This window comes from Rana temporaria, chromosome 4 (assembly GCF_905171775.1).
Source record: "Rana temporaria chromosome 4, aRanTem1.1, whole genome shotgun sequence".
NCBI lineage: Eukaryota > Metazoa > Chordata > Amphibia > Anura > Ranidae > Rana > Rana temporaria.
The window spans coordinates 410,781,040-410,798,473 of record NC_053492.1 but is presented as its reverse complement, the minus strand read 5'-3'; the positions used below and the strand labels follow the sequence as shown (position 1 = coordinate 410,798,473).

Genomic DNA, 17,434 nt, shown 5'->3' with positions numbered 1-17,434 from the left:
TACATGTCGGCTGTAATTTTGTTAGAGCAAACTTCCAGGCTGCCAGAGTAGCTCTAATTGTTAGGAAGTTGGGTGTATTAATTTTTGGTAGAGCATAGCAGGCCATGGAAAGGGAAAATAGATCCTTCCCTTTAGACACTTCTCGTTCAATGTTCAACCATAATTTATCATTTGAATATCTGAACCAGTATCTCATTTGATCAAGGAGTGAGGCGAAGTAATATAGGCGTAAATCTGGGAGGTTTAGGCCTCCTTTAGCTTTAACCAATGACATAGTAGATAAAGCAATTCTAGGTTTCTTTCCCAACCAGACCAAGTTGCTCAATTTCGAGTTAATTTGTGTGAAAAATTTAGTCGGTAATGGGATGGGGAGGGAGCGGAAGTAATATAGAATTTTTGGTAACGTCTTCATTTTAAAGGCTGCTATTCTTCCAATCCAAGATAGTTGTGTCTTTTTAATAGACTGTGTATCTTGAGTGATTTGAGTTAATAAGGAGGGATAATTTGCTTCATACAGTTTATTAGGTGGGTAAGTAAGTTGAATCCCAAGATAGGTAATGGAGGGGTTGTCCCAATTGTAGCTAGATTGTTGTTTTAGTTTAACAACTAGGTCTGGCGGGATGTTCATAGGTAGTACAAAACATTTACTATGATTAATCTTATAATAAGAGACTGATCCAAATTTATCTAGGATAGCGGTTACCTCTTCTAGTAGTGTGTCGGTAGCAGATAAAGTTAAAAGAACGTCATCCGCGAATAATCCCAATTTATGTTCTATTTGACCGACCTTGATTCCTACGATATTGGGGTTAGATCTGAGAGATATCGCCAGTGGTTCAATTGCTAATGAGAATATAATGGGTGATAAGGGGCATCCCTGTCTAGTACCGTTTGAGAGACTAAACTGTTTAGATATACTTCCCGATGTAAATACCCTAGCAGATGGTGTAGTATAGAGAGACATTATGGCTTCAAAAATAAATCCTGTGAGACCAAATTTCTTAAGGGTTTCCGCTACATATCCCCAGTGCACTCTGTCGAATGCCTTCTCCGCATCCAGTCCGAGAAGCAGAGAAGGCATCCGACCGCGCTCTACATGGCTAAGTAGATTAATCATCCGTCTGGTGCTATCCGGGCCTTGACGTCCCTTCACGAATCCAACTTGATCTGGTTCAATCAGATAAGGAGTAATTTCTAATAGTCGATTAGCTAGAACCTTAGCAAAATTTTTTAAATCAGAATTAAGTAGCGAGATAGGTCTATAATTAGTTGGAGAAGTCGGGTCTTTCCCTTGCTTTGGTATTGTGATGACAATTGCTTCAAGCATTTCCTTAGGGAATGAGCGGGTGTTGACAGATTGATTAAACAATCTGGTCAAGTATGGAGAAAGCATATTTTCAAATGCCTTAAAGTATTCACCAGATAGGCCATCTGCACCGGGCGCTTTATTTATTGGTAACATTGAGATTACTTTTTTGATTTCATTTACTGTTATAGGATCATTTAATTTTTCTAATGTAGCGGAATCTACTGTAGGGATGTTAAGTTTATCAAGAAATTGGGTTATATCTTTTAGGGTTGGTTGGGTGACAGTATGATCTTTTTTTAGATTATATAGGCCCTCATAGTATTCTGCAAACGCATCAGCTATACTCTGTGGGTTATACAATACTTTTCCTGACTTGTGGTGAACAATTTCATGGATTTTCTGTTTGTTCTGTCTAATACGTAGTTGCATGGCAAGTAACTTACCCGCTTTATTTCCTTGGGAGTAGTGGTTTAGTTTTAGTTTTTTTAGGTATTTTTCATGATCAGAGATCAAAGTCGCTCTAAGCTCGTGTCTGGCTTCATTAAGTTGTTGGAGGAGGAGGATGTGTTTGGGGGCTAGCTTGTGTTCCTTCTCTAATTTGTCTATTTTCACTAATAGATTATTTACCTCCTGTGACCGCCTTTTTTTTTCCCTAGACGTCAATTGTATCAGCATTCCTCTGGAGAAAGCTTTGTGGGCACACCATATACTAGAGATAGAGACTTCGTCGTTGTCATTAAATTTAAAATATTCTTCTAGTCTTTCCTTCATCTCTGCCAGAGCTCCTCTATGTGACAAAATATATGTATTGTTCCTCCAAAGAACATGCTTCGAATTTTGTTGGGCTAGATCAATAATTAAAGAGATTGGAGCATGGTCAGACCATGTTATGTTATGTATATGGGCATCTGTGGTTTTCTGGAGGAGAGCTCTGTCAGTGATGAAGAAGTCGATCCTAGAATAGGATTTATGGACATTTGAATAAAACGTAAAGTCCTTTTCTGTTGCGTGGAGACACCTCCAAGGATCATGGAGGTCTTCTTGTGAGAAGATGTTCTTCAAACCTCTTCGTTTGGATTGGATCCCTTTAGTGGTGTCCAGAGTAGGGTCCATCGTTGCATTAAAGTCCCCACATAAGATAATATTGCCTTTTTGTATTTTCTTTGTTATTGTGATAACTTTTTGAAGGAATTGTTGTGGGTTCCTATTTGGTGCGTAGATATTGACTAATGTTAGTATTGTATTTTCAATCTTTGCAACCAGTATTACATACCGACCTTGTTGGTCAATTTTTGAGTCCAAAAGTTGAAAGGAGATTGAATCCTTGATGATCGTCAGGACTCCTTTTTTTTTCTTACTGTTGTGAGATGCGAAGATATGCGGGAATTTAGGGTGTGAAAATTGAGGAGGGTTGTCTCTTGCAAAATGCGATTCTTGAATGCAGAGTATGTCGCATCCGAATTTTAGGGCATCATTCCATAGGGCTTTTCTTTTGAAGGGGCTGTTGAGGCCCTTCACATTTAATGAGAGTAGTTTTAGATTAGGCATAGCGAATAATTTTCATATAGATGAATTGTATATGTATCGAATGTAGTAAAGGCAAAGCGTGTCCATCGACTACATAACTTCCATGAAAAAAGAAGATTGTAAGATATTGCTTGTGAGGGGGGGAGGGAAGGAAATTAGGATCATGGTCAAAAACAGAGACAAAAACAAAAAATAACATGTAAAAACAAGCGAGTTGTCGAGCAACTCTTGTGTGCATAAATGTGTGCACTCTCGTTGTGGGGGCTTTGTTAATCATAGATCAGGGGTTCAGGATAGGGGCTCCCTGGGATTCATGTGCCTGAGGAACTTAGGCCATGATAAACTGGAGAGAAAAGAGACAAGAATTTTTATACCGGCGGTTGTGTCATCCATGAATGACATTCCAAGGAGCGGTCAGTTTTTCTTTGGTGGTTCCATCGATCGGGGTACTTTCATCATTTGGGAGTAGATTCCATTTTTTCAGAATCTTGAGGCCATCTTCCAGTGTGTGTATTGTATGAGACATGTTATCTTTTTCCACAGATAGTTTGGTTGGAAAACCCCATCTATAAATTAATTTGTGGTTTCGAAGTATTTTGGTGATCGGATTCAGGTTTTTCCGCGCCAAGATAGTAGCTTGGGAAAGATCGGAGTATAGGATAATTCCCGCGTAGGGGTCTGGTAGTGGTGCATGGTGTCTTGCAAAATGCATTAGCATGTCTTTTGTCTGGAAAAAATGGATCTTGGCGATCACATCTCTTGAAAGTTTCGCTGCGATGTGCGAGGGCTTAGGAAGTCTGTGAGCTCTGTCGATCACTAGATCTTGTTTTTGCAATGAGGGGATAAGGTCCACGAACATTTTTTGCAAAAAGATTCTTAGGTCATTATTTTTTACGTTTTCAGGGATGCCGCGGAATTTAATATTGTTTCGCCTAGACCTATCTTCGAGGTCTGAGACTTTAAGCTTCAGTTGTCTGACTTCTTCCTCAAGAGCAAAATGGTCATCAACTAATTCATTATGGGCGTCAGTGAAGTCAGTCATTTTGTTTTCAATATAATCCACTCTTTCACCCAAATCTCCTATTTCCGCTTTAGATTTTTGCATAAATGCTCTCATGTCATGTTGGATCGCTCCATGCAATGATTTTAGCATTTCCTTCATATCAGTGTCAAGCATTGCTTTGCCAGAGGTGGGAAAGGAGTCCAATTTTACCTCATAGGGGTTAATATCAGCATCAGAATCACAGTCTATTTCAATGTCACTTACTTTATCTCCAGATGACACTTTTCTCCTTTGTTTTACAGGGCTGATGAAGTCTGATTCAAAGGCTTCATTTTGTTGTTCCTTCTCAGGCTGCTGCAGCATCAGAGCCTGTGTCTTTCTCCTCACAGAGTTGCCTGGCAGCTGGTCTGTGTGTGTGAGGGAGGAGGCGCCATCTTTTTCCTGAGGGGATTCAGCCGGACTGATAAACAACCCCAATTTGCGGGGTTTCTTGCGGGAATTACGTTTCTCCATAATGCTGGAGATGTTCTCTGTCCTCTCCGGATCGATACTGTGTCCTCGGGCGCGCTTTTCGTCGCTGCTAGCCGCTTCAGGAAGGTATTAGAACATGGAGCTCTAGCAGTGAGCTTCCATACAGATTCCCTGCTGGCCACGCCCCCTTGACTACATCTTTTGACATCTACTTACACATTGTCAAGAATTTCCAATTAAATTAGCAAATAGTTGCATATTAAAGCATTCAGAACCATGTTCTGCTTTTTTTTTTTACGTTTTCATGCACTTCGTGTTTGACATCTACCTGAAGATATTTGATAATTAAAAATAACTAAACTCAGCAAATGAAAAGAAATTGTACAACCTGCAGAAACATATCGAGTTAGAGAAGCATAATCCTTACATATAGTCCTACATCCACTACATCTGACATCTAGATACATAATTTCAGTAATTAAAAATAACAAAGATCAGCACAGAAAAAGTAATTGTGCACTAAAATCTACATAATTTGTCTTGCCATTTAGGTGCCATACTTACGTTGTCTTGCATGCATGGTTGTTTAATAATTAAAAATAATTACTTTCAGTATATAAAATCTAATTGTCGAAACTTAAAGAAATATGTCATGTTTAGATAGGTGCCCTGTTAAGCCTTTGATAAAACTAAACTGAAGGCAGATATAAATAAATACAAATGAAATAGTTTTGTAGTCATTAAAAATCATTAACTGTAGTTTTAAATGCCACGAGTTAAGTACCTGAAATTAAAGTGGTTGTAAACTTCTGAACTAAAAAATGTTTATTAGCTCCAATCCAAGTGTGATTTCTGTCTGCTCTTTCTTCCCTCTGCTTTATGAGTCACTTATGACTGGTTATGCAAATTCCACAGAATTCCACACAATTCCACACGCTCCTTCAGCACACAGCAGGTGATTGACAGGTTCAGCTGAACATGTTTCCAAATAAGGGTTGGAAGGGGGGTGTCCTTTCCCCCACTCAGGTCTCAGATTACACTCAGTTCCCTGCTCTAGGCAGTGCAGTGTGTGACATTAGATCCCCATCCCAAAGTTAGACTTACCGGTATTTTTTTTCCTATGAGCCTTCCAGGACAGCCTCTGAGAAATAGGGCTCCTCCCTTTTTGCTGGAAAATCGATAAAGCCCTTTGCACTGCCAGTAGCTCCCTCTGATTCGAGGTCCACCTGGATTTCACCTGAGACCAAGTTCCTTGAGCCAGATCCCTTTCCAGGTGGGCTCCCCAGCCGAAAGAACTGGTGTCTGTTGTCACTGCCAGTTCAGATGGTCTGAACCACAAGAGACCCTTGTCTAGATTGCAACTGGTTCGCCACCACAGCACCCTTTTGACTCTGGTCGATATGGGCATAGGCTGATCCAAACTCTGCTGGCTGTCATCTGAGTAGTGTAGAAGGAGAGCCCGTAATGGACACTGGTGAAACCTTGCCATGGGGACTGCTGGGAAACAGGATGTCATTAAGCCCATCACTCTCATGACATCTCTAAAAAGGGCTTCCTGATTGGGTCTAGCGGTGGCGCAGCTTCAGACCACTTTCTCTATTTTCTCTAATGGGAGAAAGACCTTCTTCTCTGTTGAAGTTTCCTTGTATCCCAGTTACTGTACTTCCTGGGTTGGGATCAGCTGGGACTTGTCCCAATTGATCAGCCAACCAAGGGAGCGCAAGAAATTTTGTGCCTCCTGTAAGTTCTCTTCCATCAGCTGATAAGATTGAGCGACAAAACAGAAGATCGTAAAAATATGGGATCACTGTAATGGCCCTGACAAGCAGCAGAGCTAAGGCTTCTGCCAGGACTTTCATAAAAATCCTTGGAGAGGAGGCTAGTCCGAATGGCAGTGCCCTGAATTGGAAGTGAAGAACTTCTGAATTCACCTTGACTGCTAGTCTGAGGAATTCCTGGAAATCCTGATGTATCGGCACACGCAAATATGCATCCCTGAAATTGATTGTCGCCATATAACAAATCGGGAAACAGGAGATTTGTTACAGTGAAGATAGAATTCCTCCTGAAACACTTGTAGCTGATAAACTTGTTCAGAGGACGGAGATTAAGGATTAACCTGAACTTGCCAGATGGTTTTCTGACTACGAATATGTGGGAATACACCCCCTGGCAGCGTTATGCATGTGGAACTTGGCTGATCACTTGTTGATCCAACAGCTCCCCTAACAGCAAACTCAAAGCCCCACTTTCTCCCGGTCTCGGGGTAACCAGAAAAGTGGGAGGGGGAAATGGCATTGAATTTCCAACTTGTGGCAGTTTTATATTATTTCCAATATAAACAGGCTTGAAGTTGCATTGGTGCATTGTGGGAGGAAGTCCCCCAATCTTCCCTCCACCGGGACACAGGAGTCACTGGGGCTTTGAGCCGGTCTGAGAAGGATTGAATAATATTCCTCCTCTTCCATATCACTTCTGGCCTGTCCAGTGTTTTTTTGGATGACCCTCTCTTCTCCTGTTGGGTCTGCTGCCTGTAACCTCGAAAACAACATCTACCCTCTGTTTTTTTCTTCTTTTCTGGGATTGCTTTTTTCTTGTCCTGGGTACGCTCCAGTGCCTCCTAAAGCCCAGGTCCAAAGAGGTGATTACCTGAGAAAGGCAATCCACAAAGCTTGAGAGCTTTGACGCTGCATCCCCACACCAAGATTTTAACCATACGGCCCTTCTTGCGGCGTTCACCTTTGATCAGTGTACTTAAAATTGCTGTAAAGAAGAGATTGCTGCAGATAAACTGGTACAACATATGTAGGAGGATTTATTTAATCTCTGCGTATTACCGAAAACGAGTAACTTCAGTAAGTATATGTAAGGGTTTACAATAGAGGTCGACCGATATGGGTTTTTCTCTGGCCGATGCCGATATTTAAAAATCGGGGCAGCCGATGGCCGATATATGATGCCGATTTTTGCGATGCATTGGGGAGGAGGATGGATGGTGCTGGGCGTGGGTGGGAGATGCGTTGTGGAGGGGGAAAGATGGTGCTGGCTGTGCGTGGGGGATGCATTGTGGAGGGGGATGGATGAATGGTGCTGGGCGTGGGTGGTGGATGCATTGTATACCAGCAGCGTGGCTGAAGGATTCATTTCTCGTGCTGCTGTAGGTGGAGCGGGGTTTAGTGTGGCAGCCGAAAATCGGCCGATTTTTTTACAATAATCGGCGGATGCCGATTTCTTAAAAACGGCCAAATATCGGCCGATATATCGACCGACATATCGGTCGACCTCTAGTTTACAACTGAGTTTAAAAAAGCCAATTGCAATTAATCCACTCTACAGCACAGCCCAGACTGGAAAAGATAGGGGCTGCACTAGGGGATGGCAGACTGTTACATGCATATGAGATGACAAGGAACATGCAGACAAGAGGAGACAGAAGAGTGATAACTTCAGCAATCCACTGGGTCTCCGTTACTTTCCAATCACAGGCTGAGGGAAGGAAGGTGATTAAGTTGCATTATTCAAATGCAGAAGTTGGCAGGTAAAATAAATAAAAGCATCTGTGTTGCCCATAGCAATTGATTTAAATAAAAAAAAGTGAATTTGGTTGGATGTTATGATATAAACATCGAGGTTGTTGGAATGTTGATGGTATTTCATTAAATGTGTAGACTGGAGTTGACAATTCACAATCGATAAATGTTGCAAAACCTCTATTTTTAAAATATTTTTTCCATTAGCTGATTTACCAAGTGCCAGCTAAAACAGGGCAATCTCTTAATTGTATTCGTAAAACTACAGCTCTTAGCACAAACAAAAAAACGTATTATTTTGCAGAGCCCAAGCCCTATATAGATCCTGCTTCTCACCATGCGACATAAAAACTTGAGATTGTTTAGCTGCATTGCATTAGCTTTGGCACTGCCGGCAGAGATTGATCTGAGTGTTCCCTGTAGCTGTCGTGACATATTACACTCTGTCTGTAAGTCTAACTTGAAAACATTTTTTTCATAAGCTTTTGGGCGCTCCTGGCTTTTCACTGGATGCTTTTTTCTTGTTTGCTATAGATCTCGTAGAGATTTATTTTCTACCAAAGTAGAACTGAATCAAAGCAACTTAATTTCTTTCTCTACAGTAGCTGGATAGGAGTTTATTAAAGCAAGCCTATCACAAACCTGAGCAATTCAAACTGAGTTCTGGATCAAAAAAAAAAAACATAATTTGACTTTACTGGCACTAAAAAAATACATGCCAATACGATCAGAAGATCTGGATACGAGCAGCTGAACACTATAATACCAAAAGTATTGGGACACCTGCCTTTACACGCACATGAACTTTAATGGCATCCCCGTCTTAATCCGTAGGGTTCAATATTGAGTTGGCCCACCCTTTGCAGCTATGAACAGCTTCAACTGTTCTGGGAAGGCCGTCCACAAGGTTTAGGAGTGTCTCTATGGGAATGTTTGACCATTCTTCCATAAGCACATTTGTGAGGTCAGGCACTGATGTTGGACAAGAAGGCCTGGCTTGCAGTCTCCGCTCCAATTCATTCCAAAGGTGTTCTATCGGGTTGAGGTCAGGACTCTGTGCAGGCCAGTCAAGTTCCTCCACCCCAAACTTCCTCATCCATGTCTTTGTGGACCTTGCTTTGTGCACTGGTGTGCAGTCATGGTGGAACAGGAAGGAGCTGTCCCCAAACTATTCCTACAAAGTTGGAAGCATAAAATTGTTCGAAATGTATTGGTATGCCGACACCTTAAGAGTTCCCTTCAGTGGAACTAGGGGGCCAAGCCCAACCCCTGAAAAACAACCCCACACCATAATCCCCCATCCACCAAATGATTTGGACCAGTACACAAAGCAAGGTCCACGTCTTCCAACTAACTTCTTGTGAGCCTGAGTATAGGAGTCCAGGAGTATAACCCACCCCTGCCAAATGAGAAACGAAAGTACCCATGGCACCACTATTAAGCAAAATGGGCCACATCACTTGGTATATTTATTTTTATAATTCATTGGTGATCCAGATTTATCTCTATATTTGCATCTATACAGCCAGGGGAAATGCTGCAGGAGCTTTCTACAGTTCCCCAGCACATAACAGAGTCTCTGCATGGGGAAGGAAGTGTTATTACCACACATCTCTTCTCAGTACTGGCATTGGGTATAAAGGAAGAGTTCTCAGGGTCCTCCTATTGCTCTGGCAAGGGAGTTAAAAATCAAACCAAAGAGCTCTTCATGCTTCACACCAGATGTCCATCCTGCCAAATGGGTGTGCATTGCTAACGCTCTTTGCCCCACACAAATTCCGGGACTCATGTGATCCATATGCAGTTTAACCAGTCGAAGTATAGTGACTAGAACTGTGGTAAGGCTAGGAATGTTATACCAAAGCATATCATGAAATGTCCAGAAGTGCCCCCCTCCCCTTATAACCCAGAACACAAGATAGTTGGCTCACTTTTATGGCATGTACAACTGTGGCAAAAACATGCATGAGCTAATTTTGGGAAACACCATGCATTGTTTACACATTAGGCAGAACCTCCTTCACTTGCCTGAGAAAATCTGATCTTTTCCTTCCCAAGGTTTGTTGGTTGAGCAGTGTCTGGGAGAGTCAGGCCCTCAGGTCAAATCCAGCCTACCAGGCCATGTCATGTGACCCTCACACCCAGGGGAAAGAGTGGAAGGGAGATGTGGACAGCCTGTGAAAGAGCTAAACCCTGCACACTGTGCTTAGCACACCTCTATACTCTGTATGTAGCGCTCCCCTGAACCCTGCACTCTGTACATAGCACACCCCTGAACTCAATGTAGTTTGACGGAGGAGCGTGGTTGAGTTCCTGCACCCTTTTCTCTAAAAGGACAAAAAAGCCCTGGATAAATATAGTCTTAGATTCAACACAAATTAATACAACCATTACATATATTTTAAATGCAACTAGTGTAGGTGCTACTTATATCTGCTTCCTGTAATCCCCTGTACAGAAATACTGGGAGAAAGCGTGCCAGTACTAGGAGCCAACCAGGTTCTGCTGCAGGGCACATGTGCTCCTAGTACAACAATGTATACTTAAGGGGGAGTAAAAAATTGTCTCATCAGAATGTTGCTACTCCTTTATTGTTTAATCATTGGGCTGGGGGTATTCCCTGGACCAGACTGTTTTTGCAGCAGTGGAAGTCCAAGACTTGGCTGTGCTATCGGACAGAGGTGCTTGGATCAATAGGATGCCTGCACAGAATTGCAAATCCTTAACAAGGTAAGCCACATACATACAGTAGATCTTTAATTGTATATTTATTTGCATGCCTAAAGCTTTAAAGTTGAAATCCGGGAATTGGACAAAATCTACACTTAAAGTGGGGCTCCCCTGCTCAGCAAGGCTTACACGCTTGTTTAGTCTAGAGGTGTATTACTTAACCACTTCCATACTGGGCACTTTCACACGCTTCCTGCCCAGGCCAATTTTTAGGTTTCAGCGCTTTCGCACTTTGAATGACAATGACATTTAGCTAAACAAATGAATGGAAAAAAAAAAACATTTTGAAAAAAAATACGTTTCTTAGTTTTGTAAATAAGTATGTTTTCTCCTTCACTGAAGTGGATGCAAAGACAGGCACTGATCAGGTGGCACCAATATCCAGCACAGATAATAAGCACCGATATGCAGCACTGATAGGTGGCAATGATGGGCACTGAAAGTCATCACTGATTGGCACTGATTGCCATCACTGGTGGGCATCACTGATGGGGCTGCACAGATAATCACTGCACTGTATATCAGTGCAGACCCCCCATCAGGAGAGCTGCTTATCGGTTCTCCTCTACTCACATGCGGTCAGCATGAATAGAGGAATGCCAATAACCAGCACTTCTGAGCTACGCTGTGATCAGCTGTGATTGGACACTTTGATCTGAGATGTGGTGTGTAGGAGCAACACACCACACTATCGATCACTATGCTGGACGCCCCCGGGGGGCGTGCACGAACAGCGCATTCTGAAGGATGTCATATGACAACCAGTCAGAACAGGAGAGCCATCACGCGGCTGTCATTTTGCTATAGGCCAGGTGAGATGTGGTTAAAGTCGAAGTAAAGGAAAAAAATGTAACCAACTCTAAAACGACTTCCACTCCAAGCATAACATATCTAACCCTGTAAAGAAAAGAGAGCTATACATACCTATTCTGAAGCTGCTCCGGTCCTGTCCCAGGCAGAGCCGTCAGTGGCAGCTTCAGTGTATAGGAGAAGTAGTCGACAAAAGAAAAGCCCCATAGTAAGTTTATGGGTGATGTCACTTCCCTGGCATTTCTCAGCTGTTGTGGGCTTTCTCCCACCCACAGAGGGCACCTTTGGAGACCGGACCGGAGTGGCTTCAGAACAGGTAAGTATAGCGATTTTTTTCTTTACAGGATTGTATATATTAGGCTTATAATGGGATGGGAGTAGGTTTAGAGTTAAGCCGCGTACACACTTTCAGTCCATCCGATGAGAACGGTCTGAAGGACCGTTGTCATTGGTTAACCGATGAAGCTGACTGATGGTCCGTCGTGCCCACACACCATCGGTTAAATAACCGATCGTGTCAGAACGCGGTGACGTAAAACACAACGACGTGCTGAAAAAAATGAAGTTCAATGCTTCCAAGCATGCGTCGACTTGATTCTCAGCATGCATGGATTTTTAACCGATGGTTGTGCCTACTAACGATCGGTTTTGACCTATCGGTTAGGAATCCATCGGTTAAATTTAAAGCAAGTTGGCTTTTTTTTAACCGATGATTAAATAACCTATGGGGCCCACACACGATCGGTTTTGACCGATAAAAATGATCCATCAGACCGTTTTCCTCTGTTTAACCTATCGTGTGTACGACGCCTTAGTTAGGTTTTGCCTTTACTTCCACTTTAACCTATCCATCCGTCCAGCAGGCCCCAGCACTGTTATCTACTGCCCAAAGCTGTGGATAGTCCCTCATCATCATTACCTACAATGCAGGGCTATTAACACTGCAATGTACATGGAGGAGTTGAGCATGTGACTAAGATTGAGGGTGTAGCGCATGACCTTGACTGGGGGAGCCTACTGGAACCAGGAATAAGGTAAGTATTACCTTATCTTAGGCAGCACAGTGGTGTAATGGTTAGCGCTTTCACCTAGCAGCGAAAAGGGTTGCTGGTTCGAATCCTGACCACGACACCATCTGCCTGGAGTTTGCACAGGTTTCCGTGGGTTTCCTCTGGGTACTCCAGTTTCCTCCCAACATGCTGGTAGGTTAATCAGATCCTATCTAAATTGGCCCTAGTATGTATGAATGTGTGTTAGGGTCTTAGGATTGTAAGCTCCTTGAGGGTAGGGACTGATGTGAATGTACAATGTGTATGTAAAGTGCTGCGTAATTTGACGGTGCTATATAAGTACCTGAAATAAATAAATAAAATAAGTATTGCATCTTATCCACACACCCTAGACTAAATAAGCTTTTATGGGAGGGACCACTGGAAGGATCGCTCGTGTCTAATTTGCCAGATTCAGCTTTAAATAGAAGGATTCAGAAAATGCTTATCATATTTTTTTTATTTTATTTTTTAAAACATTTAAAATAGTCATTTTATTCAGAGAAAGAACATCCATTTTGCTATACACTAAATGAGTTTCTAATACACAGTTGCAAGCAAGTAAGCCTCTACCAACTGGAGAAATAGCTTCTGGGTAAATGCCATTTTTGCAGTTACAAGCAAGAATTGGAAAGTCAACTGCAAGAAGCAATGCCTATTTCACAGAATATGAAAAACGTGTAAAAATGAATATCTGAGGGATGATGAGGGAAAGCAGAAAAAGGCAGCAAGTATCGTGCGAGAATCCAGCGCGCCGGCTGCAGTAACTATGGCAGCAGCTGCTGACAGGTGATTTAGGAAGGAAGAAGTCATTCGAACACGATAAAGATATGTATCCAGTAGGAACTTTTCCACAGCTATTAAAAGTTTGAACCCTTTGAGACCAAGTATATGTAGACCTAATAAGGAAGGTGAACGAATACTTATATCTAAAATGGCAGTGTAACATAACCCTATCATAATTCCAGAAAACCGATAACCTTAGCAGAAATGAATAATACCGTTTATTGATGTCCCCGGGCCTCTAACTGCGTAATACAAAAGGAGAACATGAACCAGAAAAAAGGTTTTAGCTTTAATGATACTATTTCTTTTCATTGTATGATGTATATGAGCATTTATCTGAGTTCCCGTAGCAAACAAAGCATACAAAAGCATAAAGTACAATTCTAGTCTTATAAAGAGGTGAAAAAGAAACAAACTTTGGCACCCCAAATTTTCCACGGCTGACCCTTTATGTTTGTTTAATAAATCTTTATTGAGATGAAGTATATTCGTACAATGTTATAGAAAAAGAGTGCAATGATATATACGCAATATAGGGGTTCATACATCACGGCTGACCCTTTAAAGTCTATTACAGATCATCCCTGCCTTGATGCCCCTTTAGAAAGCACTAAACAACAAAAAGGTAGGTAAAGAGGTTGATTACATGACCACCGTAATTGGCTGTGACAGCGGCGACCTGATCGGAAGCCGGTGTTCTATCGAATAGTGCATCCCTGTCGGATAATATTTTTGTGCTGAGAAAATGTGAAACATGTGAAAGACAGCTGTTGGTTCCTGCTAATGATTGTTTGCCAGCAAGACTATCGAAAAGTGCATCCCGTCGGATAATGCCTCTGACGATCTGTGCATGTGCAGGACACAATGGCACTCCATCTGATATGTTGATCAGCTGGCGTGACATCAACACTGCGCATGCGCAGATCGCCGGAGGCATTATCCGACGATCTACAAAGAGAGAATGTAATCATCAGATTCTGCCTGCCTCTCTGCTCATGCCAGATAATTGACCAATCACATGACAGACGGATTTTGGTGTGTTGCACAATTACATTCTCCCTTTTCAGACCGTCAAACACTGCCTCCGACGATCTGCATATGCGCTGTGTTGACGTCACACCAGCTGATCAATATATCAGCTGGAGTGATGTTGCATCCTGCGCATGCGCAGATCGTCAAAGACATTATCAGATGGGATGCACTTTGATAGTCCTGCTGGATAACAATCATTAACAGGAAAGAACAGCTGTGTTGGGAGCATGTTCTCAGCACAAAAACATTGGTCTCCCAGCAAAGCTTATGTGCAGAGTTTGGGTGTTACAGCCCACTTTTTTGTCACCGCACATGTGTGTTAGGAGGTCATAAGAGGTTAAAGGTAACCATGACATTTTTATATTGCAGCTTACTATTTCCTAGATGTGATGGCTGCACTCTTTTTTTTTTAGGCTTTCTTTCTTCCATTTTCATCTGGTGATCCAGTTTCAACAGAACAAGCTCTCCAGCAGAATGTATCAGTTACAGTAATAGGATAAACTATTTAAAGTGGTTGTAAACCCTCTCTGATCACTTGCACCTACAGGTAAGCCTAGATTAAGGCTTACCTGTAGGTGCAAGAATTATCTCCTAAACCTACACGGTTAAGGAGATATTTGCAGAAAAAAGTGACAGGGGCACAGGCACACTGAGAATGCCGTTTTTTAGAATGATAATGCCGGCTTTGACGGCTCCCGTGTGCATGCGCGGAGTGATGTCATCGCAGCTCTGGCCAATCACAGTGCCGGAGCGGCGATACCCGGAAGTAACCTCTGGGAGAGATGTCTGCAGCTGGAGGAAGACACGAGGAAGGCTTCAGGGGCTTTGATCTAAGGTAATTCATAATGAGCTAGTATGCTAGTTTCCGCGGACATGTTCGGTCGTCTGTACGGCCGACCGGACAATTTTCCGGTGGATCGAACAGGTTTCCAGCGGACAAATGATTCTTAGCATGCTAAGAAACATGTCCGCTGGAAGCCTGTCCGTCGGACATGTTCAGTCGTCTGTACGACTCACACTCATGTCCGCTCGGCCGAAAGCCCTCGCATGTGTCAAAGTGATTCGACGCATGCGTGGAAGCACTGACCTTCCAGGGTCGCGCACGTCGCCGCGTCATCGTCGCGGCCACGTCACCGCGTTCGCTGTCCGCGGGAAATTTGGTCTGATGGTGTGTACAGCCATCAGACCAAAATCCGCCAGCGGACATGTCCGATGAAAACGGTCCGCGGACCGTTTTCAACGGACAAGTGCTTTCACACTGAGGCGCTGCGCTGACAGGGCGTAAAAAAAAAGTCATGCAAGCAGCTTCTTTGCAGCGCTTTAGGAGTGTTGAATACACCGCTCCTAAAGCTCCCCTTCCCATCGAGATGATTTTTTTTTTAAAGGCAAAGCACCTGAAAAATGCCCCAGTGTGTCTCCATGTTTTACAAGTTACTGAATGGCAATGACACATTCGCTAAATCTAACACTATACATAAATGGGGGGAAAAGATTTGGGTACCTCTCCACTGAAACATCCTGGCAAAAAGCCTTGCATGCCTCCTATAGTCCATATAGTGAACTTGGTGTTGAGTTATTCCCTTTACGGTGAACACTGAGGACAAGGGGGCACTCTTTACGTCTAGAGGAAAAGAGATTTAATCTCCAAATACGGAAAGGTTTCTTCACAGTAATGCCGCGTACACACGGTCGGAATTTCGGACAAGAAAAGTTCTGGGAACACTCGGCTCCCATTACACAGCGGGAGCCAATCAGCAGGCGTAGCGTGACTCGCGCATGCGCCGTAGGGAACCGGGCAGTGAAGCCGGAGCGCTTCACTTCCTGGTTCCCTCACCAAGGATGGCGGGCGGGGGGGCAGCAGAGTGACGAGCGATCGCTCGTCCTCTGCTGTGGACGGCGCTGGACTCCAGGACAAGCAAGTGTCCTAATATTAAAAGTCAGCAACTGCAGTATTTGTAGCTGCTGGCGTTCCCTACGGCGCATGCGCGAGTCACGCTACGCCTGCTGATTGGCTCCCGCTGTGTAATGGGAGCCGAGTGTTCCCAGAACTTTTCTTGTCCGAAATTCCGACCGTGTGTACGCGGCATTACTGTGAAGAAACCTTTCCGTATTTGGAGATTAAATCTCTTTTCCTCTAGACGTAAAGAGTGCCCCCTTGTCCTCAGTGTTCACCGTAAAGGGAATAACTCAACACCAAGTTCACTATATGGACTATAGGAGGCATGCAAGGCTTTTTGCCAGGATGTTTCAGTGGAGAGGTACCCAAATCTTTTCCCCCCATTTATGTATAGTGTTAGATTTAGCGAATGTGTCATTGCCATTCAGTAACTTGTAAAACATGGAGACACACTGGGGCATTTTTCAGGTGCTTTGCCTTTAAAAAAAAAATCATCTCGATGGGAAGGGGAGCTTTAGGAGCGGTGTATTCAACACTCCTAAAGCGCTGCAAAGAAGCTGCTTGCATGACTTTTTTTTTACGCCCTGTCAGCGCAGCGCCTCAGTGTGAAAGCACTTGGGCTCTCACATTGGGATTGCAGATGCAGCTTCTTTCGGGAGTTTTACAATCGCTTTTTTTGTCACCTGCCGTGGTGGCAGCACAGGCCAGTGAGGGAGAGCATCGGTAATGCGGGGTGGGCGGTGAGAGATGATCCCCACCTCGCAGCAGTGTAGCAGCCCCGCTGTGTGGAAGGATATGACATGATCCGGGCAGGCGGTGAGAGATGTCATCTCTCTGCTCCCTCGCCTCGCCGCAGTGTAGCAGCCCCGCTGTGTTTGGGCGGAAGTGCAGTGATCCGGGTGGGCGGCGAGAGATAATCTCATCTCTCTGCTCCCCCGCCTCGCAGCAGTGTAGCCGCCCCACTGTGTGGGCGGAAGTGCCATGATCCGGGCGGGCGGTGAGAGACGTCATCTCTCTGCTTGCCCGCCGCTGCACCTTACACAGTGCAGCCTTCGCGGCCCGGCTGCAAATAGGCCACGGCCCGGCAGTGGGCCACGGCCCGGGGGTTGGGGAACCCTGATCTAAATATATATATATTTTTTTCAATTTTTGTATAAGCCTAACCTTCTCCATAGTATAGAATACGTGATCAGGACAAATAAAGGAGGGATGAGCCCATATTCATTTATTGTGGAGTTTTTGTAACGATTTTAAAGATGGCAAGCCTATGCATTTGAGCCAGAAAATACA

General features: G+C 43.6%; 1 protein-coding gene across 2 annotated transcripts in view; it reads right to left on the bottom strand.

Annotated features, from left to right (window-relative positions):
- The window catches only part of KIF16B (kinesin family member 16B), a 452,854-nt gene that overhangs the window by 213,997 nt on the left and 221,423 nt on the right, over positions 1-17,434 (bottom strand). The window lies entirely within an intron of this gene.